At 35.8% G+C, this 25554-nt stretch overlaps 1 long non-coding RNA gene across 1 annotated transcript; it reads right to left on the bottom strand.

Moving 5' to 3' along the window:
* Positions 1-10409: 10409 nt before the first annotated feature.
* Positions 10410-25326, bottom strand: LOC140158348 (uncharacterized). The gene is made up of 3 exons (XR_011859781.1): positions 24865-25326; positions 12986-13121; positions 10410-12272 (listed from the first exon to the last, which is right to left on the bottom strand). It is a non-coding gene; the product is annotated as an uncharacterized lncRNA (long non-coding RNA).
* Between the last annotated feature and the right edge of the window lie 228 nt (positions 25327-25554).

Here is a 25554-nt window from a genome sequence, read left to right as displayed (position 1 = left end):
ATAAATAACGAACCGCTTGTCTTGGGTCACTGAAATTCCAGTGTAGTAATTGGATTCCTTGCCCTATAATATACATAATTTTTGTTACCACTGTGTTATTAGTTTATGAGAAAAATGCAAAAATAGACACAAATTTATCGAGGGGTATAGTACCCCCTTAAGGGGAGAGTACTGGAAGAGAACATAGACCTTTACCGACTTCATTATTTCTGAAATGCAAGTCCAAAGTATATAAAACTATACATTTTTGGAAAGGAAATGTGTCTATGAATTGTATAGTAATGTCACAAAATTTTCAGTTTTTGAAAAAAATCACAAAAATACATTTTTTTTACCCCAAACTTTTTGTGACAACATACAAAAAAAATCAGTTCAGTGTAGGATTTTTTTAGGTAGCTTTATCATAAAGTAGAGACACAAAATTAGGAAAGGTTTTTTATTTTTATTTTTGAATTTGCCTCATTTTTTGAAATATTGAAAAAAAATGTGTCAATTTTGTCACTCTATTCAGCAAAAAATTGCACACAATGGTGTATATTTTTGTTTTAAAATATATTTTGAAAAAATCTTCCCTAGACTTTGATGTGCTCTAACCGATAGTGCAAAGAGTTTACCTTTTGCTTGCATATTTTTCAAGTTATCTTGTCACAAAAATTGTGTGATGTTGTCAAAAGTGAACTCTAATAAGAAATCAACATTTTAGTAAAAAATTGTCAAATTATGCACAAAACGTCCTTACATTTTAAACCAGTAAGACTTTCACGCTTGTAAAAGCTGTATCTGGTGCATGGTCTAAATTTGCATCTTTTTGCACTAATAAATCCAAAATATCTGCTTTTAGTGCACCAATGTCCAGAATAATTTTTAAATCTGAGTGGCATTTTGACTGCAAATCTTACACACATTTGTTGACGTAAACAATATACCGAATGCAACTTTACTGCGTTGGACATACACGCAGGCACCGCATCACGCAACGTAAATCTCGTGCGTAATCACAATATTTCGCAATCGCGCATTTGTGACTCATTATTTCCCACCAATTTACTAAGCTGTCTTGAGCCATGTGTCTTTTTAGAGTTGAAAAGAGTAAAATAATGATTTTTAAATGAAGAATAAATAGGAGGAAATATTAACAGGTTGTATTTTATCAGTTTCAAGTGAAAGAATACATCTTAGTGTTGATATGTATCAAGAAATATCAAATTCGGGCGTGGGCGAATGTCTCCCCTTATTCCGGCCTTAACTGTCTGCCATCTTAAAAGTGATGTGAATTGTGATAAATATGGGTTGAAAATGCAATTGTAATGAGTTTTTATCAACCAAAAATATTAAAATAGCTATAATAAAATACTGAAGATTGCAAATAATTTGGTTCTAAAATCCAAAATGGCATCTGCTGCATCAACCTACAAAGGCACATGGCACGCTTTTTGGAAACGGGAACATATGTCCAGATAACCTATCTCTGCAATCTTTGTGGGTCATCTTAAACAACACAGCTGTCTTTGCAAAACTTCAAATTGAAAGTTCCCAGAATAATTTTTGTTGTTTGGTATTTTTTTCAAATTTGGCGTTGCATTTTCCAAACGGGGGCGTTTATTCGAGGTCAGTTTTAGTATGATAATCCGCATTAAAATCATTTAGGTAAGCTTAAAGGGGGTCTCCGGCAATCATAACATTATGCCTTATATGTTAGAAAAATAATTATCAAGCACGAATCACATGGTTTTATTTAAAAAAACTCATATTGACCATAAAAACGAATAAAAACAGTCGGTTCTCAACACACGATATTCAAAATTCCCCCGAAAATAGTCTAAGTGCAATGGCGCAATGATTATTTGTGCTCAATTGTCGTCAGCCTTCATTGTATTACTGTGAGGTCATTGCACTCGACAATTTTGGCGCCCGGGAATTTTGAATATCGCGTGTTGAGAGATGGATGTTTTTATTTGTTTTTATGGTCAATATGAGTTTGTTTTAAATAAACCCACGGTATTCGAGCTTGATAATTATTTTTCATACATATAAGGCATAATGTTGTGATTGCCGGAGACTCCCTTTAAAACTCACGCTAAAATGACAAACTATGAACTAGAAACACTGACTTTTGGTTCACTTCCGGGTTTCCGATGCAGACTTTTGCCAATTATTGACACTATTATTGACCATGTGAGCAACTTGGTAAGCTTACTACACAAGATAGCATGGCAATATCTGAATTTTTTAAACATCTTGGTTGAAAAAAGTGGTGGGGGCGTTTATTTGAGGGGGCGACTATTCGAGGAAATACGGTAACCCAGGAAAACCAGTAAAACAAACAAGTTACACACATTGTTTCTTCTCAAGAAATAGTTTATCTTTCAAATTGTGCATGAGATCAGATTTTAAATAAAAGTTTATTTACTTTTGTTACAAAAAAAATCATAACACATCCACATAATATTTTTTAAGGAAATTGAAATCATATTTCAATTACAATTCTACACAGACAATAATACAACTGTGTACACCAGAAACGGATACCTACAAAATAATGTCAAAAAATTACAGAAATCACATGAAATACAGTATACTAAAATTGCATTAAATACACAATACAATTGCAACACTACTCAACATAATAACATTGATTTGTCAGATGAAACATTCTGAATTCTTATCCTTTACAATGGTCAAAATGAGAAAATATTAAGAGAAAGGACCCAGCCAGCCTACAAATTGTACAATAAGGCAAAAAAAAAAAAAATTGTTGTGTTGCCCTCAACCGTCCTACCCTAAATCCTGAAAAATCAGGGTCACAATTTTTTTTTTTTTTTTTTTTTGAATGATGATTTTTACAGATTTGTTCAAAAACTCAATGTTTTTCACTTAAAATTAATATTTTATTGTAAGACTAGTCTTTAATTGTTGTCTAACAGGTATCCAGAAGTCAAAATTGACAAATGTCCCCTAATTGAACAAGCATTATTTAATATTTGAGGGGATTTTTAAAAACTGAAGGTTTAAAAAAAAAAAAAAAAATTTAAAAAAATAATCCGACCGTCCTACCCAAATTTCCCATTTTTCCACTTGAGGGCAACACAACAATATTTATTTTTTTGCCTAACTAAAATTGGTGTATCCTGTTCTCCTTTCCAATACTGAAGAAAGCATGAAATTAAGAAGAGTAATTTTGCATCAAAGTGTATCATGTAATCCGATTATCACTACGGTATATGTCAAATGAATTATGCTTTTGAGTCCTGAACCATAATCAAAATGATCGCACAAAGTCAAACACATGCACCATCATTCAAAAAGGTACATGATCCCATAAATTGGGACTTCTGTAACTATTTTTGCTGAGTGTTGCAAATTATAGTCCAGTGGAGCCTTCTTAACACAAATTTGTCAGTCCTCGGATTTTAGTTCGCATAAACAGGAGTCTTATCAGGTCTTTGTAATGTATAAAATATATGCTTGGGACTTGAAAAACATTTTGTGTTTTGATCAGGAATTTTGTGTTATCAGATTTTGTGTCAACAAGTTTCCAAAATATCATCAACATATACCGCTCCAGGAGCACAAGCCCTAACCCTAATCCAAACCCAGGAATCCAAAGTCCCAGAACCCTAAACCTACATATGTAACTAATGCTCCATGTGCACTATGTGTTGATAAAATTGTGCAACTATTATCAGCTATAATACTCAAAATTATAACTTGTGTCAAATCTTTAAATTCCATGACTGTTATTGGGTTTTTTTTAAATGTACAAAATAAGGGTTTTGCTTCCATTCCCAAACAAGTTAAGGATTGCAATGAAGTTATGTTTCATCTGGCATTACGGCTATTTACAAATAATATTTTCTAATAAACTTTTTTTACATCAGCAGCAGTAAATAACTAGTAACTATATAAGTATACAGTGCTCGAAATTAAGCGGGTACTCGGGCCAAAAGCCTGAGAATGTCATGAAATAGAAGTCGGCCAAGACAGACTCAACTTCAATCCATGGCATAACTTGTTTTTGATTTCTGAGGATGAAGTCACAAAAGTGACAAAAAGTGTCACAAATGTGGACCAATTTAACATTCAAATTTTACAAACTCGAATTTGGGCCTGTGAAAATTGATGAGGGGCCCATAGATTTCAAACTCAAGACCCCCAAATTTCGAACACTGCTAGTAACTGTATCAATATTTACAAAATAGATTTGTCAAATACATTGTCAGCGGTATCACATAGTGACCGATGAGAAAACCTAGTGTATCATGTAGTGACATGTTAATCGTAAATGTATCATGAAATGAACACCGGGAAAATGTTGAGTACAATGTAGGGGATGTTCCATAAATGTGTCTGTCAAAAGTAGACATTTGAAAGTTGTTTCCAAAATATTAAAATGTTGTAAACTTGTACTTGTGTAGTAATATTGCCAAAAGTTATATGTCACTATGTGATAATTATTTTCATGACATCTCAACATGACCTGATTCTTCGCATACGCCACTATATGATAACACTGACGACTTCTATGTTTATATATTATTTTAAAGTATATATATTGATCTGATAATTTGATATTTGATTTCACATTGCAACTCTTCTGTCAAAGTGCCAACCAAGCCTTAAATAAGAATATGAACATTATAATACTCACCAGACACATGTCTACCCATGATGTGTAGGTGAAACTGTGCTACAAGTATCACAATGGACTATTCCAGTTGAAATCCATACACCCCCTATGGAAGACATGACCTTAATCTCCCACACAGGGAGTGAAGATTTCAAATGGAGTCACTCATTCAGGTAACCCCATTTGAAATTCACACTCCCTGTGTGGAAGATTAAGGTCATGTCAGGGGGGAGTAAGGATTTCAACTGGTATGGCCCAATTTGTAAATCAAATGGACTCTTGTATAACTTTGCCTTAATGCATTGGAAGTTCACAAAGACTTGGTTCACAAAAACAGAAAAAACAAAATGGCTGCCATGTGACTATACCACAGAGGAGTAAGATAAGACAGAGCGCGTACCACCAGTCAAAGTCTCCGCCTCATCCGATAATGAGGGCCGATTGTTCCATGAAATGCGACAGGCGAGACTGCTATGCAATTTACGCGTATTTTCATGGTCTATCGCGTAATCGCGAAAGCACGCAACGCTCTATCGCGTATATGCGAAGGCACGCAGCGCTGGCGTGATTGTTTGACACAGCACGATCGAACAATCGGCCCTCATGAATATGCGAGAACTGGTAGCATACAATACACGGGGACTTTGACTGGTGGTACGCGCTCTGTCTTATCTTACTCCTCTGTGGACTATACATACATGTAAAAGGAATGTAATATTTCCAAATTTTCCATCCTGAACATTCAAACAAAGGTTTTTGGTTGTTACTTTCATAACAAAGCATGTAACTTACATTTTGCATTGAATCACTCTGTTGTAGCACCCCGTGTAGCACAAGCAGGGCCATAGCAAGTTCAAAAATATTAAGGCAGCCACCAAGAGTTGGGGTGGTCAAAATAATTTTTTTGTGTGTCCAAATTGATGTTATTAACAATTATATCACAAACTAAAATACTGGGCCAGTCATGGCTGCCCCACTTGCTACAGCCCTTACTACCAGTACCAGGACTACTCAACAGAGATCATTTCTCCTCAAATTAAATATAAACTTACATTACACATAAAATACCGTACAAAGCCCACAACACTTTCTCAAAACAAACCCATCTTACAAACCTGGAAGCAAATTCACAATACATGTTTTACTTAATAATTCACATATTATATTATGTATAAATTGTACCTATTTTTATTTCATTCATTTCTCAAATGAGGTAATTCCCACATTCTCATTATTAAATAGATCATACTAATTAATTACAGGCCATAAATACATTTATAGAGAACATGCTGATAAAAAAAAACCATAGCACTCATGAAATTGCAACAAAATATTAAACCATAAAATAATGCAACAGGCTTAAACATGGCATTTTTTCTTTCAAGAAAACATTTTGTATGTGTTCCCATGGGGGAGGGGTATGGGATGGGAGGCAGATTGGGGTGCATTTTTAGGCTCTTGGATTTAGCTTTGGGTGCTAATTTCAAGTGGAGCCTGCACTTTTTCAAGATTTTCAAAATATTTGAAAAAGTGCTAAATTTATCATCATTTTCTAACAAAATTTGCAAAAAAATGCCAGAATTTGACAAAAAGCAATAATTTTGTACAGAAAATAAATATCATTTAGTGTTACTTCTTTTGTAAAATTTGGTATATATTTCTGGGAAAAGGTTTTTGGCCCCAGCTGCACATTCCCACTCAAAATTGGGAAAACACTGTATTCCCCCTAACCAATATTAATGCTAAATACTCTATTGTTTTGGTACATTAAAGCATTTCCATTTTATAGTGTCCATTGTATTTAAATACTGCATTGTCCTTTTAAAACAAACAAATATGCATTTAATTGTGCTACTCTTATTAAAGCAGATGTTTTTTACACAGTGCAGCATCAGGGATGATCTATGTACATAGGTATCAAATAGCATATGATTATCAGGGAGCAGGTATATGTTATCTACACATTTAATATTACAGGAGACATACTATGCAGAGAGGCTAGACAAAAGCTGTATCATATGACAAATGATAATTTGGGATCAGCTGGGTGGAATATGGTTATACAATATTATCACGTTTTACTTCCCGGATATAATGGAAATGTGGTATTGAATTTTAACACCACATGAGACTGTTTATCTTTATCGTGAATTTGGAGAAATCACTCCCCCCCCCCCTCCCCCTCTCATCTGCAACCCAATATGATCTAATCATATCAATGTTGCAATACTGATACAAGATGGTAAAAACCGCACAAGACATATTTCACTAACTGTATCTTTAGACTGTATGCTAGACTCATGTGGGTATTTTATAATATGAAACAGAAATTGCTACAGAAGTTGTTTTATTTTTTATCAAAAACCCGCCATCACTTGGGCACTTCCAAGCTTGTTTGAATATGTATGTGCCACTCAGATTCTCAAAGGTAGACTCTTGGAAATCGATTTGTTCCACCAAAACAGGGTCTTTTGAATTGAAACTTGGCAACATTTAGTGCAAATTGAGCCTAAAAATGCTAACAATTTTGTTTAAAGTGCAAAATAGAGGTTCAACTTAAGTCCTGAAGCTAGTTTGATTAAAACAAGGGTTTTAGGAGTAGTAGAGGAACCTGAAAATAGATTTGCATGTCTTGAAGTTTATTTGTACAAAAACAAGTCAAAAACTGTTATTATTTACACTTATACAATTAGTGCACATAAATATGACATTGCACAGATTGTCCAGATTGTCATGCAGAGCAATCAAACCAAATGGGTTACCATCCTCGAGCAATAATTTTCTGGAAAGTGTAGTGATTTTGTCATGGATTGTGTTTAGGGTCCCATTTTCAGGCTCCTTTCCTAAAAAGGGTAGGCTCATTATAGCACAACTGGCCTGTAAATCACTGTTTATGGACGTCTGTGTTTTAAGTTGTAAATACGAGGGTCTGCTCAAGAATGGTAACACATGATAACATATATGCCCCCTCCCCCCCCCCCCAATGTTTCATACTGTTTTGTCTTCACAGTAGTTTCCAGTGGTATAAAAATCTCACCTTTTTTGAGAAAAGTGGTGGGATGATGCTGTGGATCACGAAATGCCCTTTTAAGCACTGAGGTCAGATAAGATGTGCTTGACAGTGTTTACAACTTTGCTGACATTTTGTATTCTCTAAAGATTCCACTTTAATTTCCCGTCAGACTGTGTCTTCACTAAAATTGTTTATTAACACGATAACACCACTATTCCCATCCCCAGAAGCACTTGAACATACACATGTGTACATCTAGTGAACCGTTTCCACAGGGGTACCATTAATCACACAATTCTCAACATCAAAGTTCTTTTTCTTATATACAAAGGTGTGTATATTGTAAACTTGTCACTTGCTGAGTGATATTGATACAGAGCAAGCATACCCAGTGCAGAGGTGTAAGCGAGGTAACGATCCACTCCCTGAAAAACGTGCGAGCCAAAGGCGAGCACCTCACCAAATTTCGGAAGTGCACGGGCTTGTCCGGGAATAGGCTGCAGGGTATCACCCCTCTTTTTATGACGAATTATCATCATCATCATTTTTTTTTTTTTACATTTCGAATTTTTTTTAATTTGGCCACATTTCGAATTCCCGAAGACTTACACCTCTGCCAGTGCAATATATTTCCATTTTAGATGCAACAAATAGGAAATACTCTTGTGGATTATTTGGCAGTACTGCTCTATTAAATTGTGCCAATGGTTATTTTTTCCCTGACAAAGCTTTCGCAGCACTCTTTGTTTCCTTAAATTATACATGATCTTTCCCTTTACTTTACAAGTGTAAGTATAAAATGTGAACTGTAGCATACAAATCTCATGAGCGTGAACAAATCAGGGCTTCATCAATCAGTTCACCCTAAGATCAGTACTACTACATGTATGTATTAACATAAAATCAATGGTATACAAAGTCATAAAGCATACACATATTAAACACTTTTTCCCATAAATAATTAATAGATACACAATAAGTGACATCAGCATTACAAATTCCTAAAGCATTGCGAGACGGTTTTGGCAGTTTTGGGACACGCTGAACTATGACCTATCGGGGAAATTGCTTGAAATTATTATTCATTTATTATCGTAATACCGGTAATCATGTAATGTTATTATCAAAAATGTTTAAAATAATTTAAGACATAACCATGTTTTTTTTATTCTTTTATTCTAGTAAAACATTTTAAACAAAATTTTGTATATACAAAAAAATTCTGAAAGGTCAAACTGCAAAATTGTCCCACAATGCACTGCACATTTTAATGCCGATCTGGCTTATTATGTCTATGCATCAAAATTTGTACAATAGTATTTTATTGCACCTCATACATCCATTTTCAAACAACATTGCATCAAAAGTAGGGTCAATGTGCCAGTGGCGTTAAAAGTAATTTTGAGACCTGCTGTGACCATTTGTACCTATGTAAAATCAGTATTTACAATATCATCATGAAGTGCAATCAATTATTTTAACCATATTTTGAATTAAACTTGTGACCCAACAGCAGTAAATGAGGTATACGTTTGTCACTTGAGATTAGATGCAAACAATAGCAGTAATAATATTAATATAACATTTAAAATAATGCATCAGAGGATACACTTCCATAACCCAATGGGGTTTCTGGCCTTGATATGTCTGCCTTTTGTGAATTGTGTGCAAATATCTGGTGATTTCATCCTTTTATTTAACATTCAAAACATTGAGACTTATGAATAAAATTAATGCAGTTGGACAATATGAATGTTTTCTATAGATAAGAAAATCAAATTTAATTTGTTAAGTCTCGCCTATTAGCTCGTTGGCTGCAATTTTAAAATTACCATTTTGTATGTGTGGTAATGGGGACTTTGCCTTTAAAATTAGGTCATATCCAGGTGGTGAATGACGTGCATTCTCTAAATTCAGTAAATTTCCATCGTCAACCGTGTAATTGAATGGGATTATTTTGAAATTTTAAAACGCTTGAAATATCACAAACAAATAGGCCTATATTAATAAATAATATAAATACAAGCTAAAACCGTTGGGGTTCGATAATGAACCCCACAAAACTAACCAAGTATATGGAAAATGCCATACGTCCGGGCGGTTTCACAAGTTGCCGGCTCTATCATGCCACTCACCGCCTGGTTATATCAATTGATCAAATTTCCCAATCATAGTAAATTGTGGGAATGTGTTTATGCCTCCTCTGATAATGTATGTTGTTAATATCATAATATGTATCAAACTAGCAGTAATTAATTCAAATGCCTGCTTACATGTAAATAACTCCAATTAATGCAGAATATTATTTTTGAACACATTTAAGTACATATGGCACTTTTGTTCCATAAAACAAAAAATTGCAATCACTGATTTTAGCCTCATTTGCTCATATTGGGTCACAATTTACATTTTTTTTAAGGGGTACTACACCCCTGGCCAATTTTGTGCCTATTTTTGCATTTTTCACAAAAATTATAGCGCATTGGTGACAAGTAAGATATGTGTATTATAGGGGCAAGCACTACAACTACTGCACTGAAAATTCAGCAACTCAAGGCATGTAGTTATTGATTTATTGATCAAATATTGGTTTTCCCTCATTTTTGACTGTAACTCCACAACTGTTGTCTGTGTTGAAATAAAATTGTGCAGTGCAGTAGTTGTAGTCCTTGCCCCTATATTATACATATCAAACTTGTCACCAATGCGCTATAATTTTTGAGAAAAATGCAAAAATAGACACAAAATTGGGCAGGGGTGTAGTACCCCCTTAAATGTATATACATGGAATAATAGTAAAATCATGTCTTATAAATTCTTTTGAGGTTTCAGATGTAAAATTTTTAAAGGAAATTGATTTGCATCTGAAATCTAGTGTCAAATAGTAGATTGTCCTGCATCAGTACTTAATTAATTTTTCCCCAAGTGATAGGATCTTTATTAGGCAAAAAAAAAAAATTGTTGTGTTGCCCTCAACCGTCTGACCCTAAATCCTGAAAAGTCAGGGTCAGGATTTTTTTTTTTTTTGAATGATGATTTTTACAGATTTGTTCAAAAAAATCAGTGTTTTTCACTTAAAAATTAATATTTTATTGAAAGACTAGTCTCTAATTGATGTCTAACAGGTATCCAGAAGTCAAAATTGACAAATGTCCCCTAATTGAAGAAGCATATTTAATATTTGAGGGATTTTTAAAAACTGAAGGCTTAAAAAAAAATTTAAAAAATCCAACCGTCCGACCCAATTTTCCCATTTTCCCACTTGAGGGCAACACAACAATTTTTTTTTTGGCCTTACCTTCTTGTTGTTATGGCGCCCATAAAAAAAAACAAGATGGTAGTCACAATCACTACAAAATTTTGATTTTGACATTCAATTTCATGAAAATTTGTAATGATGACCCATTTACATGGAATTTCCACTATAAACTAACATTATTAAGGACATTTAGAGTCCATTTGACTTCCTTGATGGATTAACCTTGGTGCACCAGTGTGCGCAGTCTTTAATCAACTCAAGCAGCTGACATGTGTTTACACCCACAATCACAGGTGGTGTGCATCTGTATCTGGGGTGGGTTCAGGACCCCCAATTTTACCAGTTGGACCCGTAAATTAAACTTCTCATGTAGTAAAGAACCTATGGACCCCACCCCTGGATGGACCCTCCCTAGACCCCAAGTTTTAGAGGCTAATGCTACCCCTCATCTGTACAAAGGCAAAGGAACTGTGACAATGTACAGACCAGGACTCAAATTTTAATTTTTTGGGGCGCTCATTTTCAAAGCCACTGGGCAAAGACAAAGAAGGGCACCAAGGCCAACAAGTGATAAAGAATACCTTGAAGTTGACAAAAGATCTGGGGCACCAAGCCCAAAACTGAAAAAGGGCAGGCAAAGGCCTTGGTGGTTCCCTTGAAATTCGAGCCCTGGTACTGACATCATTGTCTCGAGGAAGCTAAATGGACTACACACATGTACAGTAGAGTGTTCAGTGTCATACATGTACATGTACATGTACACTCTATACAGGAACATGCACAGAAACCCTTCAACTGAGTGCAAGGCAAAAATCTGCACAAAAAACTCATTCTCTGTCATCCAGAGCAGATAATCATATCATTCCATTATGCACTATTTCCTGCAAAGCACCATCGGAAGGTGTGATTTTCTGCCGGGTCTGCCCCTTCCATCTCAATTATTTGTTTTATTTTATAGTCCTGATAAAAATCATTCAGGTACGGCTCCCGTACAGACTCTGCAGTTCACCATTACTGATTGAGCAAAGCAATTCGACTGGTGAACAGAATTGATATTACCAACAAAACACATGATGTGTACAGGAAATTTGGATCATTCTGATGATGCCTACTGCTGATGGAGCCATATACAGATGGTAAGAACCATGACAATCACCTCATTTTCCCCCATATAATTGACCTTGTCACCTGTTCACAAGATGGGATTATCGTATTCGTATCATCGATCATGATTGACAGTTATTTGTGTTGCTGTTGACAGGAATGTTAGGATAGCAACAATTACTGTTAGAATTTAGCTTGGGGAATGTTACCTGCATTCTAAGGGGATCTCTGTTGTGAGCATCTTCAAAATAAAGCTCTTGTCGGGTAACCTGGAAAATACAAACAGAAAAATTATGTATGTACATTGTACTTGTACATGTATCAATATTTTTTGATTAGGTATGGTATGGTACATGTCTGCCGTGTGCTGGTATAAACAATCAAATAATACATACAAAGGTGATTCCAAGTTTCCTGTCACCCGTCCGCATCACGTGGCAAAAAATTTCATTATTTTCATGAAAAAATTATCAGAAAATTAAGATGAAATATTGAAAATTTAAACTCTCAAAGTATCAGACATGCCCTGCTGATGATTTCAACAGTTTGTCCTGGTTGTGGAGGAAGTTGTCAACAATGAAAATGTTCCTGGCGATTACACAAATTACAAATTTCGGAGCGATTACCGAATAGGGTGCAACTCTATTAGTCTTATAAGACAGCCCTACCTAAACCCTAACCGTAAACGAGGACGGGACTCAAGTCTAGCTAGTTGCACCAATGCACCATATTCAGTAATTGTACCCAAATTTCTTTTCATTTTAATCAAAACAAACTCAATACTACTCAAATCTTTTCTTAATCTGTTGCAAAATGTCCGTAAAGATGATCTAAGCATTAATCCCTGTTCTGACATGGTCGTACATCAACAATATAGGTAATAAGTCAAATAATGAATAATGAAAGAGTGCCCTCATCACTCGAGAAAAAATGTGTGGCGGGTCAACATCAACTTTCATATTTATTGAACACTTAATCTTACCTTTCGTTATTTGGAATTAGCATCAAAGACTGTCATATCTTCATCATCATCTTCTTGATCTAAAGGTGTCAATTCTACATCAGATGCGGGTGTGGCCAGGACTCCATATTTCTTTGTTTTCCTCCTCGTCCTTGCCCTGTGCATAAATTCAAATCATAATTTTAAATAAATATTCAAAATAATTAAAAAAAAGAGTTAAATTGCGCATCATTCTGGGATCGGATACTTTCACTTGGTGAGATGTGTGCTATCATTTTTGTTAAATTGTTTTTACCAAATACAACGGCTTATTTATGGTTGTGCGCCGTGAATTGGGGGCCAAATGCGTTACCGTACATACTAAAAAATTGAACAATTTACATGTTTTTGTACTTAATTAAGGGGGTACTACACCCCTAGCCAATTTTTTGCTTATTTTTGTGTTTTCTCAAAAATCATAGCGCATTGGTGACAAGTAAGATATGTATATTATAGGGGCAAGGACTACAACTACTGCACTGAAACTTCAGCAACTCAAGGCAAGTAGTTATTGATTTATTGATCAAATATTGGTTTTCCCTCATTTTTGACTGTAACTCCCCAACTGTTGTCTGTGCTGAAATAAAATTTCCAGTGTAGCAGTTGTATTCCTTGCCCCTATAATATACATATCTTACTTATCACCAATGCTCTATAATTTTTGAGAAAAATGCAAAAATAGGCACAAAATTGGGCAGGGGTGTAGTACCCCTTAAACTGATCTAATTCATAAACTGTTCATAAAAACCCTATAAAACTATACAATGTACCGTATATCACTTGTCAAGCTTAGAGTACCAGGAATACACATACATGTACGTACAAACAATTGGTCAATATACAGGGTGCCGCAAATGTCATATAGGGTGGAAAAGTTAAATTTTGGTTCAAAAAGTATAAAATTTTGTTCCTCTCTTATTTACTAACTTTAAAACTTTTTCTGCTAAAACCTTTTTGGATGTGCTAATAACATAGGCTTTCAAAAAAAAGCAAACATGTAATGATTAGTTATGTTGCCTTACTGAGATACAGGGTGTTCAAAAGTTGTGCAAAATTTTTATGATTATTTTAACATTATCGATCAAAACTTTTTTCCTCCAGGCCCTACACAAAAACCAGTGGCATATTTGAATTCCTCATCAAATTTTCATCAAGACAATGCTAACTATCACAGCATTAGGGTAACTCCGTCAAGAAAATGATAGTCAGAACATTTCAGAGCATAAATAAATACAGGGTTGTCACCAGGACCAAAAAAGTACTGGCTAAAATATTGAAGGCGAAGCGTATCTTTTTAGTGAACGCTAGGGATTGGAGATTAGGCTTTGAGGGTACCACCCCACTAAAAAAAATTTTCTTGCTCTTTTTATGATGAAATATCATCATCCACTTCGGAAATGTAAAAAAAAAAAAAAAAAAAAAATTAAAAAATTTAAAATTTTTTTTTTTTTTTTTTGTGAGTGCCGGACGGCCCCGGACAGTGCCGGACGGCCCGACCGGCGTAGTGACAACCCTGAATAAATACCTAGTACAGTAATGCATAGGCAAAGTCTAGAACCCATGACACAGAATGCAGCACACTTGCAACAAATTAACTTTAAAAAATACTGAAAAAAAAAAAAATCCAAAATGTTGCCTGCCCTCCGTTGTTCAGAGTAGGTCAGTTTAGATTGTCATGTAAACAGACTCACTGAACTGCCGGTGTGAGTCGAAGAAAAAGTGACAAAAATTTGACCTTGAATTACGTTTTATAGCCAAAATATTACAGTAATTCGATAAATATAATGATATTTGGCCTAAACTTGAACTCATTTGAAATGAAATGTCAGTTTTATTGAGTAAAGCATGGCTTTTTCACTCGTCCATGTGCTTGAAATGCTGTTGAATTCTGCACTTTGGCGAAGTTGGAACTGCATTTTTATGGAATTCGGCGAACTTTTATGGCATAAAGCAACATTTTTATAGTAAGTGCACTGCTTGGAACCTTTCTTAAAAAGCGAGATACGGTAGTTGGTTAATAGCGAGATCACGTTTTTTGCCGGGGCTTAACTATCAGTCTTACAATGAGCAGAAAGTCACTGAGTCACGCCATTCAAGTACCATATTGATTACCTCAAGTGGCCTACTGCAGTAACCAGCTATGACCCTGTGTGATTTCCATGATATTTTGCAATATACATGTAACAAAACCATGTTTTCCTTGATTTTGGTATGAAATTGAGCAAATAAAATTCAATGTCATTACTCGTTGCCTGCCGATAAACGTCCCAATAAATCGGACTTAGTCACCGGTCAGTTCTCATGATAGATATCCATGGCTAACGATGGTTAACTATGAAAACATGTTAAAGGACATCAAGAAAATTTTCTAAGTTATTTATTTTGAGCTCTTTCGAGTATCGACGAGTAATGGATATATTCTGTAGATTTAGGTTTTGTCTGTGACTGCTAATGTGAGGCCGTCGTGGGTCGTCACGGGGCTCAAACTCGGTGGGTGGGTTGTGTTCTGGCCTGGCAGGAGGAAGTTTATGTTTGTTAGGTCATCCGCCCCCGGGGCCCCCTCCCAGGGGTCATTTGAGGTCAAATGACTAAAACTGTCATATGGGCATGAAACTAGGTCGTGCGGGACTCAAACTCGGTGGGTGGGTGACGTTCTGTCCTGGCAAGAAGATGTTTATGTTCGTTAAGTCATCCGACCCGGGCCCCCTCCCAGGGTCATTTGAGGTCAAATGACTACAAACTGTCATATGGGCATGAAACTAGGTCGTGCGGGACTCAAACTCGGTGGGTGGGTGTAGTTCTGTCCTGGCAAGAAGATGTTTATGTTAGTTAAGTCGTCCGACCCAGGGCTCCCTCCCAGGGGTCATTTGAGGTCAAATGACTAAAACTGTCATATGGGGCATGAAACTAGGTCCCTCGGGCTCAAACTCGGTGGGTGGGTGTAGTTCTGTCCTGGCAAGAAGATGTCTATGTTCGTTAAGTCATCCGACCACGGGGTCCCCTCCCAGGGGTCATCTAAGGTCAAATTACTAAAAAGTGTCGTATGGGCATGAAACTTGGTAGGTACAGTCAACATTTAAAGCAGCATTTTTGAAGGTCATTTTGGGGTCATCCAAGGTCACCACGGGTCATCTGAGGTCAAATTAGTAAAAGCTCATATATGGGCATGAAACTTGGTAGGTACAGTCAACATTTAGAGTTATAAGTTAGGTCATTTTGGGGTCATCCAATGTCACCCTGGGGTCATCTGAGGTCAAATTAGTAAAAATTGTCATATGGGCATGTCACCATCAGCCTGGTAATCGCGCCCAGACGAGAACCGCCAAATATGGGTAACCGCCTAGTCATGTCATATAGAGGCCTTGCATGCGACGTATCATCCCGTAAATATGGCGGACTACTCAAATGCATTCATCAAAAGCATGATTGCAATCTACCGTGACAGTTCGTCTCACACACATAATCCTGCACTACGATCAAATAGGTTGATGACAACATTTGATTGAATGGACTGCACTCCGCCATAACTCACGGTGAAGGACACCGGTTGAAAACCTTTGTTTGGAGCCAATCAATAATTTCATGCAGGGCCTCTATTGTATCATTCTCACATAGATATAGAAATACTAAATTTGTTCACTATCTATATTTTTACTTCTAGTAGAGCTCCAATCTAAGGGTTAAAGTTATGTTTTAGGTTAGGTTAGGATTTTTTAAAGTAGCCAGTACAGTGAACCTTATGGTACAAATGCGAGCGAAAATTTTAGCATAGGCCTATTGAAACTAAACTGGTGAAATATGGGACAAAAGTGGAATAAATTACATAAAGCGCTAAAATGGCATTCTGTGGCTATAAAATGGCCAAATATGAGGTTAATTTCGACACAAACCAATACACAGGCGTCAATATTGGGGGTGATTATATTGACCATCCCCTGGCAAAATATTGTGGCATTTATCCCCCGATCTCGCCTATGTAATTTAGAGCCCTGTGACTCCATCAGTCTCCCTCTCCTCTCTCTCCTCCCCCCCTCCTTCCTTTTTTTCTTACGTCCCCTATGCGATCGTAATCTATTTCCTCTTCTTTCTATATCTAACCTCCTTGGGCCTACATATTAGTACTGATATATCATACGCTGGCGAAATTACGTAATTAATCGGATTAATTAACATACTGAGAAATAGGTGAAAACAATTTTGACAAAAGGAGTTGTCCTTGTCAATTTGTAGACATGTACTTTTGATTATTTACATAGCTTCTTCTCCAATCACTGTGTAAAACATCCATCCAAAAATCTGATTGCTATTATTATATGGATGAATGGACATATCACAAAAGGATTGCTTATCTCAATAGGGCATGTACTTAAGCATTTTTTTTTAACTGACCGGCGTTATTGGGCGTTTTATCGGAGGTCACCGAGTAATGCCGAAGATCAAAATCGATTTTATGTATTGTGTATGTATCATAGGACGCTTCGTATTAATTGTCTCTATGCGCTTGAGAATTCAACAATATAAATAATGGTAGCTCGATGATAATACACATTAATGTTTTAAGCAGATAAAATTCCAAAATATAATCGTTTTCTGCCTTTGCTTGTCACGTGGTAGGCCTATGTTGAAGTTGCGATTATATTTTTAAATAAGTTTCAGCTGAATAACAAGAAGACAAGTGGCCTAGTGGTCTAAGGCGCTAGGCTCATAGAGTACTAAGCGTTGCGCCGTGAGTTCGAACCCCGCCTCTGCCAAACTTTAAAAGAAGTAAATTAAAATTTGACTTTTTAATTTCATATTTGGGAAATGTGACTGGGAGAATTTATGTATGGTGTGGAGTGGTGTGATAGGGCATGTACTTTAACTGGCCGGCGCGGTCCGGTGACTAAGTCTTTATTGGGTGTTTTATCGGCAGTCAACGAGTAATGTCATGTCAATTTGGAGTTATTAAGGACAACTAAAACTGATTTGAGGTACGTTTTATCTGTTTGGAATCTGTATTGACTATTCTGAGGATTCGATCCATGCAGCCTGTGTGTGCCCCGCTTTTTGCAATACTAGTCTACGGAGGTCATGGCCCTAGCATGCTTTATAAAAATGATGCTAATAGAAAAAATATTAAATTTGTGGACATCGTGGAACATTCAACTACGCTTGTTACTCCGCGACTAATCATGCTAATTGCTAACTACACGCGCGTACAACGCTACTCTACACGTCCATATTAGCGAGGCTATCTGCGTACAACTGCTTACTACGCACAGCCACGCAAAGAGTATGTTCCATGATGTCCACGAATTTGATAATTTTTCTATAGTATGGTGAGGAAGGAACCATACTATAGAAAAATTATCAAATTTGTGGACATCGTGGAACATTCAACTACGCTTGTTACTCCGTGACTAATCATGCTAACTACACTCGCGTACAACGCTACTCTACGCGTCCATATTAGCGAGGCTATATGCGTACAACTGCTTACTACGCACAGCCACGCAAAGAGAATGTTCCACGATGTCCACGAATTTGATAATTTTTCTATAGTATCATAGGAGCCATGAATGTGTTGGGCCAGCAAAGCCACGTCACATCCATTCATGCATTGGAGTGAAAACAACTTATCGCATATTTTTATTTGCAGAGAGTCGAACCTGGCACAATAGTGTGATAGCTTGTGATACACTCCAAAGTTCAGTGAATGCGAATGTTGTTTTCACTCCAGCGCTATTTGTAGGTATCCCAGGCAAACCTTAGTTAACACATTTGCTAGTCAGCGAAATTCGCCGAGACCGGGGCCCAAACACAATGCATATTTACATAGAAATTTGAATTTTTTTCGAGAATAGGTCGGTGAAGGAAACCTACATAAATATGTTTTCTATACTTCACTTGACCCAAATATATGATTTTTTATGGTGATAATCAAGTCGCACATGGAATTATAGAGGGATTTTTATAGCAGTTCCATTAAAAAAAGGTGCTATCGCCATGAGACTAAGATCTAGAAACACCCCCGAAATGCCGTTTTGGGAGGGCGCACCACCAAATCACTCCACGATTTATGTACCAGTGAAATTCGGTTAAAATAGTCCACCGCTTATTTCAGCTTGTTGCGGCTTTATTTTCTATAGATATTGTCAAAATTAAGCTTCGTTTTCAGCTCATTTGCTTCCGACAAGTGTCTGCATGAAAGAATATGAGAAAAATCCCAATATTTTATTTCAGAGGTGAAGTTTTGGCGCGAATTTGAACAACGTCCGGTTTCAAAAATTGAGTGATATTTTAGGGTTAAATTTGCACCTTTTTTCTTTGCGGCCAAATAGCAAAAAAAGTAGATGGTCACCAATATATTCTGTTAAAAGAATAATATTCTACACGTGATAAGCTTTAATTTGATACCAAACTTTTGATCTATATTACGTTTTTGCAGTGACAAAACGGCATCCAAACGCGCGTATTTTCCTGTGTTATCCAATGGCGCAATCATTGGTGGTGCGCTCTCTTATAAGCAGCTTTAAAAGTGTGTTGCTATGTACGCGCATTTTTACAAAAAAAACATAGAATAAGGGCGGAAATCTTAATAAATCATTTTATTTCATTCGCAAATGCTTGAAATAACGTTTGTGATTAGTTTTAGCAATAATTTTTTTGTTTATCCAAAATACAAGTCTCTGACGTTAAGAAAAGCATCAAAATCTACTTATATGAGCGCTTTTGCTATAGATTTATACCAAATCAGAATAACGTATAAAACTTGTATTTTTGCTTAAAATGCCAAAATAAAAAGTAGGCCTAGTTTGAAGATAGAGAACGAGGGGGGGTAATTTGACTCAATTTTGTAAATAGGCCTATGTTTAAGGTATTCAAAATATTTGTACATACATAAAGTACTTTCACAATTAAAAAAATTTAAATTAAAGACTATCTTTTTGCATAAAACATTCAATTTTATGTCTAACCTCTGTAAACTTCTGCATGTTGATAAACACGTTGAAAATTGGGTCTTTTGGTGATTCGGAGCTGATTTTAGAGCATCATTTCTTCCGAACGGAATGTCGCAGAGGGATGAAATCTTGGGAAATGACTAGAAACTGTCTCTAGTTTACTTCAAAATGTAAAAATTGGATATTGATAACTAATGACGTTTATAAGAGGGCGCACCACCAAATCACTCCACGATTTATGTACCAGTGAAATTCGGTTAAAATAGTCCACCGCTTATTTCAGCTTGTTGCGGCTTTATTTTCTATAGATATTGTCAAAATTAAGCTTTCGTTTTCAGCTCATTTGCTTCCGACAAGTGTCTGCATGAAAGAATATGAGAAAAAATCCCAATATTTTATTTCAGAGGTGAAGTTTTGCTTAATTTGAACAACGTCCGGTTTCAAAAATTGAGTGATATTTTAGGGTTAAATTTGCACCTTTTTTCTTTGCGGCCAAATAGCAAAAAAAGTAGATGGTCACCAATATATTCTGTTAAAAGAATAATATTCTACATGTGATAAGCTTTAATTTGATACCAAACTTTTGATCTATATTCCGTTTTTGCAGTGACAAAACGCCATCCAAACGTCGTATTTTCCTGTGTTATCCAATGGCGCAATCATTGGTGGTGCGCTCTCTTATAAGCGGCTTTTAAAGTGTGTTGCTATGTACTCGCATTTTTACAAAAAAAACATAGAATAAGGGCGGAAATCTTAATAAATCATTTTATTTCATTCGCAAAATGCTTGAAATAACGTTTGTGATTAGTTTTAGCAATAATTTTTTTTAAAATAAAAAAAAAATACAGGTCTCTGACGTTAAGAAAAGCATCAAAAATCTACTTATATGAGCGCTTTTGCTATAGATTTATACCAAATCAGAATAACGTATAAAACTTGTATTTTTGCTTAAAATGCCAAAATAAAAGTAGGCCTAGTTTGAAGATAGAGAACGAGGGGGGGGGGGTAATTTGACTCAATTTTGTAAATAGGCCTATGTTTAAGGTATTCAAAATATTTGTACATACATAAAGTACTTTTCACAATTAAAAAAATTTAAATTAAAGACTATCTTTTTGCATAAAACATTCAATTTTATGTCCAACCTCTGCAAACTTCTGCATGTTGATAAACACGTTGAAAATTGGGTCTTTTGGTGATTCGGAGCTGATTTTAGAGCATCATTTCTTCCGAACGGAATGTCGCAGAGGGATGAAATCTTGGGAAATGACTAGAAACTGTCTCTAGTTTACTTCAAAATGTAAAAAATTGGATATTGATAACTAATGACGTTTATAAGAGGGCGCACCACCAAATCACTCCACGATTTATGTACCAGTGAAATTCGGTTAAGGTTTTACCGTCGTTACTAAACCTATCGACGAAATTTTTTTAAATTGACGTATTTTGTACATTAATATGTGTAGATAATAAATCAGGAAAAAAAAACAGGGGTGCGGACCTCACTTTTGAGCTACAGCCGTTTTAAAAGAGGTGTACATATCAAAAATCTCTGTACACTTCAATGGCAAAATCAGCAATTTGCCCAAAATATATCACCTTTTGCGTTGTATAAAAAAATTGTCGAGACAAAATTTTTTTAATTTTATATATGTTATAAAAAGAAAAATCTCTGTAAAATCGCGCAAAAAAAAAATTGGGGTACCGGACCTAGTTTTCGGCGTAAATTGACCAAAATAGGTCAAAATGCATTTTTCTGCGACACCATGCGCAGTTAATTGCGTGCGTGGATATTTTTGAGTGCGTGCCAACGCGCTGGTATGAAGCGCGATCTGATGCCGGATCAGCGTTCATTTACGCATATGGCCAAAAAAAAAAAGGAATTGTCTGTTTACGCAGAATGAGCGTTTTGAGCGTTTCGACAGTATTTTTTGTGGGCATGTGAGAGCACATCAGACATAATACATGTATCGAACTGCATTCTGAATACGAAGAATGTCTTTATGATATCAAATAATTTTCATTTTTTGAAATTCACGATATAATTCAAATTTTATGACAAATTATTAAAATTTGATATTTTTCATATTCTTGATATACAACAGTCCTCGAATTAAATTTTATAAATCGAATGACATATTCTTAAAGTGTATGTAGCTGGGAGGAAAAAGCCGGCGATCAATTGAAAATTTTGACCTTTCGTATTGAAGATATGGATTTATTTCCCCAAAAGACCTAATTTTTTTTGGTGCTTTGAGGTAAAATCCATATCTTCAATACGAAAGGTCAAAAATTTCAATTGATTGTCGGCTTTTCATCCCACCCAAATACATTTTTAAGTATAAATCATCAGATTTATAAAGTTTACTTCGAGTACTGTTAAATATCAAAAATATCAATTTTAATCATTTGCCATAAAATGTGTATTACATTGCAATTTCAAAAGAGCATAATTATTTGATATCAGAAGGACATCCTTCGTATTCAGAATGCAATTCGATATGTCTGATGTGCTCTAATGTCCCACAATAAATACTGCCCAAACGTTCATACCCTACCCCTTAACAGGCCTATAATATACCGTAGTGCTTCCCCAACATTTAGGCCAAAATATTATTAAAACAAATTAACCAATTTAACCAACACTCATTTAGCCTAATGTTAAAAAAAAACCACTGATTCTGTGTTTGTTTGGTAGGCCTATAACTTCATACCATCTATTGGACCCTGATGTCGTAGGCCTACTTTGGGAAGGGGGTCCAGGTCCGTTATTAGGCCTACTGGAAGCACGCTGGCAAGATTTGGTTTGTACATGTTGTATTTAATATATTACTTAGAAGCGACCACTTTTTTTTTTGCTCAGCAAACATTGTTTTCTTTATTTTTGGCCCTAGTTATCGCCGGTGCTTAAAAATAGCATCGACACGCCTTTACAATAAGAATCGTTCTCTCTGCGATGTCTGCAACGCAAACGCCGAATCTGACGCTTGGTGTCGCATACGACTTGAAAACAGGCGCCAATAGTCAAGTCGAATCGGCTGACGACGGTAAAACCTTAAAATAGTCCACCGCTTATTTCAGCTTGTTGCGGCTTTATTTTCTATATATATTGTCAAAATTCGCTCGTTTTCAGCTCATTTGCTTCCGACAAGTGTCTGCATGAAAGAATATGAGAAAAAATCCCAATATTTTATTTCAGAGGTGAAGTTTTGGCGCGAATTTGAACAACGTCCGGTTTCAAAAATTGAGTGATATTTTAGGGTTAAATTTGCACCTTTTTTCTTTGCGGCCAAATAGCAAAAAAAGTAGATGGTCACCAATATATTCTGTTAAAAGAATAATATTCTACACGTGATAAGCTTTAATTTGATACCAAACTTTTGATCTATATTCCGTTTTTGCAGTGACAAAACGCCATCCAAACGTGCGTATTTTCCTGTGTTATCCAATGGCGCAATCATTGGTGGTGCGCTCTCTTATAAGCGGCTTTTAAAGTGTGTTGCTATGTACGCGCATTTTTAAAAAAAAACATAGAATAAGGGCGGAAATCTTAATAAATCATTTTATTTCATTCGCAAATGCTTGAAATAACGTTTGTGATTAGTTTTAGCAATAATTTTTTTTTGTTTATAATAAATCCAAAAATACAAGTCTCTGACGTTAAGAAAAGCATCAAAAATCTACTTATATGAGCGCTTTTGCTATAGATTTATACCAAATCAGAATAACGTATAAAACTTGTATTTTTGCTTAAAATGCCAAAATAAAAGTAGGCCTAGTTTGAAGATAGAGAACGAGGGGGGGTAATTTGACTCAAAAATGTTTAAGGTATTCAAAATATTTGTACATACATAAAATCTTTTTGCATAAAACATTCAATTTTATATCCAACCTCTGCAAACTTCTGCATGTTGATAAACACGTTGAAAATTGGGTCTTTTGGTGATTCGGAGCTGATTTTAGAGCATCATTTCTTCCGAGCGGAAATGTCGCAGAGGGATGAAATCTTGGGAAATGACTAGAAACTGTCTCTAGTTTACTTCAAAATGTAAAAAATTGGATATTGATAACTAATGACGTTTATAAGAAGGCGCACCAACAAATCACACCACGATTTATGTACCAGAGAAATTCGGTTAAAATAGTCCACCGCTTATTTCAGCTTGTTGCGGCTTTATTTTCTATATAGATATTGTCCAAATTCGCTCGTTTTCAGCTCATTTGCTTCCGACAAGTGTCTGCATGAAAGAATATGAGAAAAAATCCCAATATTTTATTTCAGAGGTGAAGTTTTGGCGCGAATTTGAACAACGTCCGGTTTCAAAAATTGAGTGATATTTTAGGGTTAAATTTGCACCTTTTTTCTTTGCGGCCAAATAGCAAAAAAAGTAGATGGTCACCATTATATTCTGTTAAAAGAATAATATTCTACACGTGATAAGCTTTAATTTGATACCAAACTTTTGATCTACATTTATGTATATTACGTTTTTGCAGTGACAAAACGCCATCCAAATGTACGTATTTTCCTGTGTTATCCAATGGCGCAATCATTAGTGGTGCGCTCTCTTGGGGAATTTTGCTAGCTGAATCTTTTTGATGAAAGTCAGTTTTTGACAAGATGTAACTTTGCTACGGAAAGTGCTATGAAAAAAAGATTTTCAGTTTTGGCTTTGTTTACTCAAGGGCTTTAATTTGATATATAAAATGATGCAGTTTGATGGCAAATTTGAATTCACCTAGCATACCTACTATTTGTCAGCCAGTTCATGCCCGGATATGTCCGACCGACAGAATATCCACTTGAGCAATTTTGAGAAAACATCAGCTACGACATACATTGCATATGACAATGGAAAACATGTAAATAAACCTGGGTACGGTTATGTATTTTGTAAGATAAAGGAAAAGATTATGCACCTTATTGTTTTGAAGGCAAAAAAGGCAACAACAAGTGTAGTAAAACCAAGAAGAACATAAAGCATTCTTTTCATTGTGGCTGGATCTGCTAAACTTCCATAAGACTTATCACCATCATAACCAGGAATACTTGTAAGATTTTTGGTTACAGGTTTGTCAGTTATCTTTGGTGGTTCATTTTGTGTATCAATATTGTTTCCACCACCACCATCACCTGGAGGATTTTGCTGTGCAATTGGTCCACTATTTCCGTGTGAGATGAAGAAGAGTAGGCACAAAAAAGTTGCAAATAAGAAGTACACATGCTCCATTTTGATTGATCGCCAGTCGGTTCAGTTTCCTTATATAAAAATTAATATCATACAGGGGTCAGCATGGCCAGAAAGTGTTTCATCTGAGTAATAGTTAGAAGAAAATCTCACAGCTGTTCACTCCTGCATCGACAACAACATGGAGAGAATGACGTTGCTGTTAGACTTGTACAACGCTGGGTTTTGATTAGCCTGAATCCTTCCAGACCCAGAATTGCGGCGCCTTTTATTACCCACAATCCTTCACGTTGCCTTATTCAGGGCCTGAATTCGTAACACGAAAAATTTTGGTGCACTTTTTTCGTCTGGAGCACGAAATCGTGCTCCACGAGCATGCGCAGTAGGAAACTTTTCTCATAGTCTCCAACACCGCCAGTTT

Source organism: Amphiura filiformis, chromosome 8 (assembly GCF_039555335.1).
Source record: "Amphiura filiformis chromosome 8, Afil_fr2py, whole genome shotgun sequence".
NCBI lineage: Eukaryota > Metazoa > Echinodermata > Ophiuroidea > Amphilepidida > Amphiuridae > Amphiura > Amphiura filiformis.
This window is presented reverse-complemented; position numbering and strand designations above follow the sequence as displayed.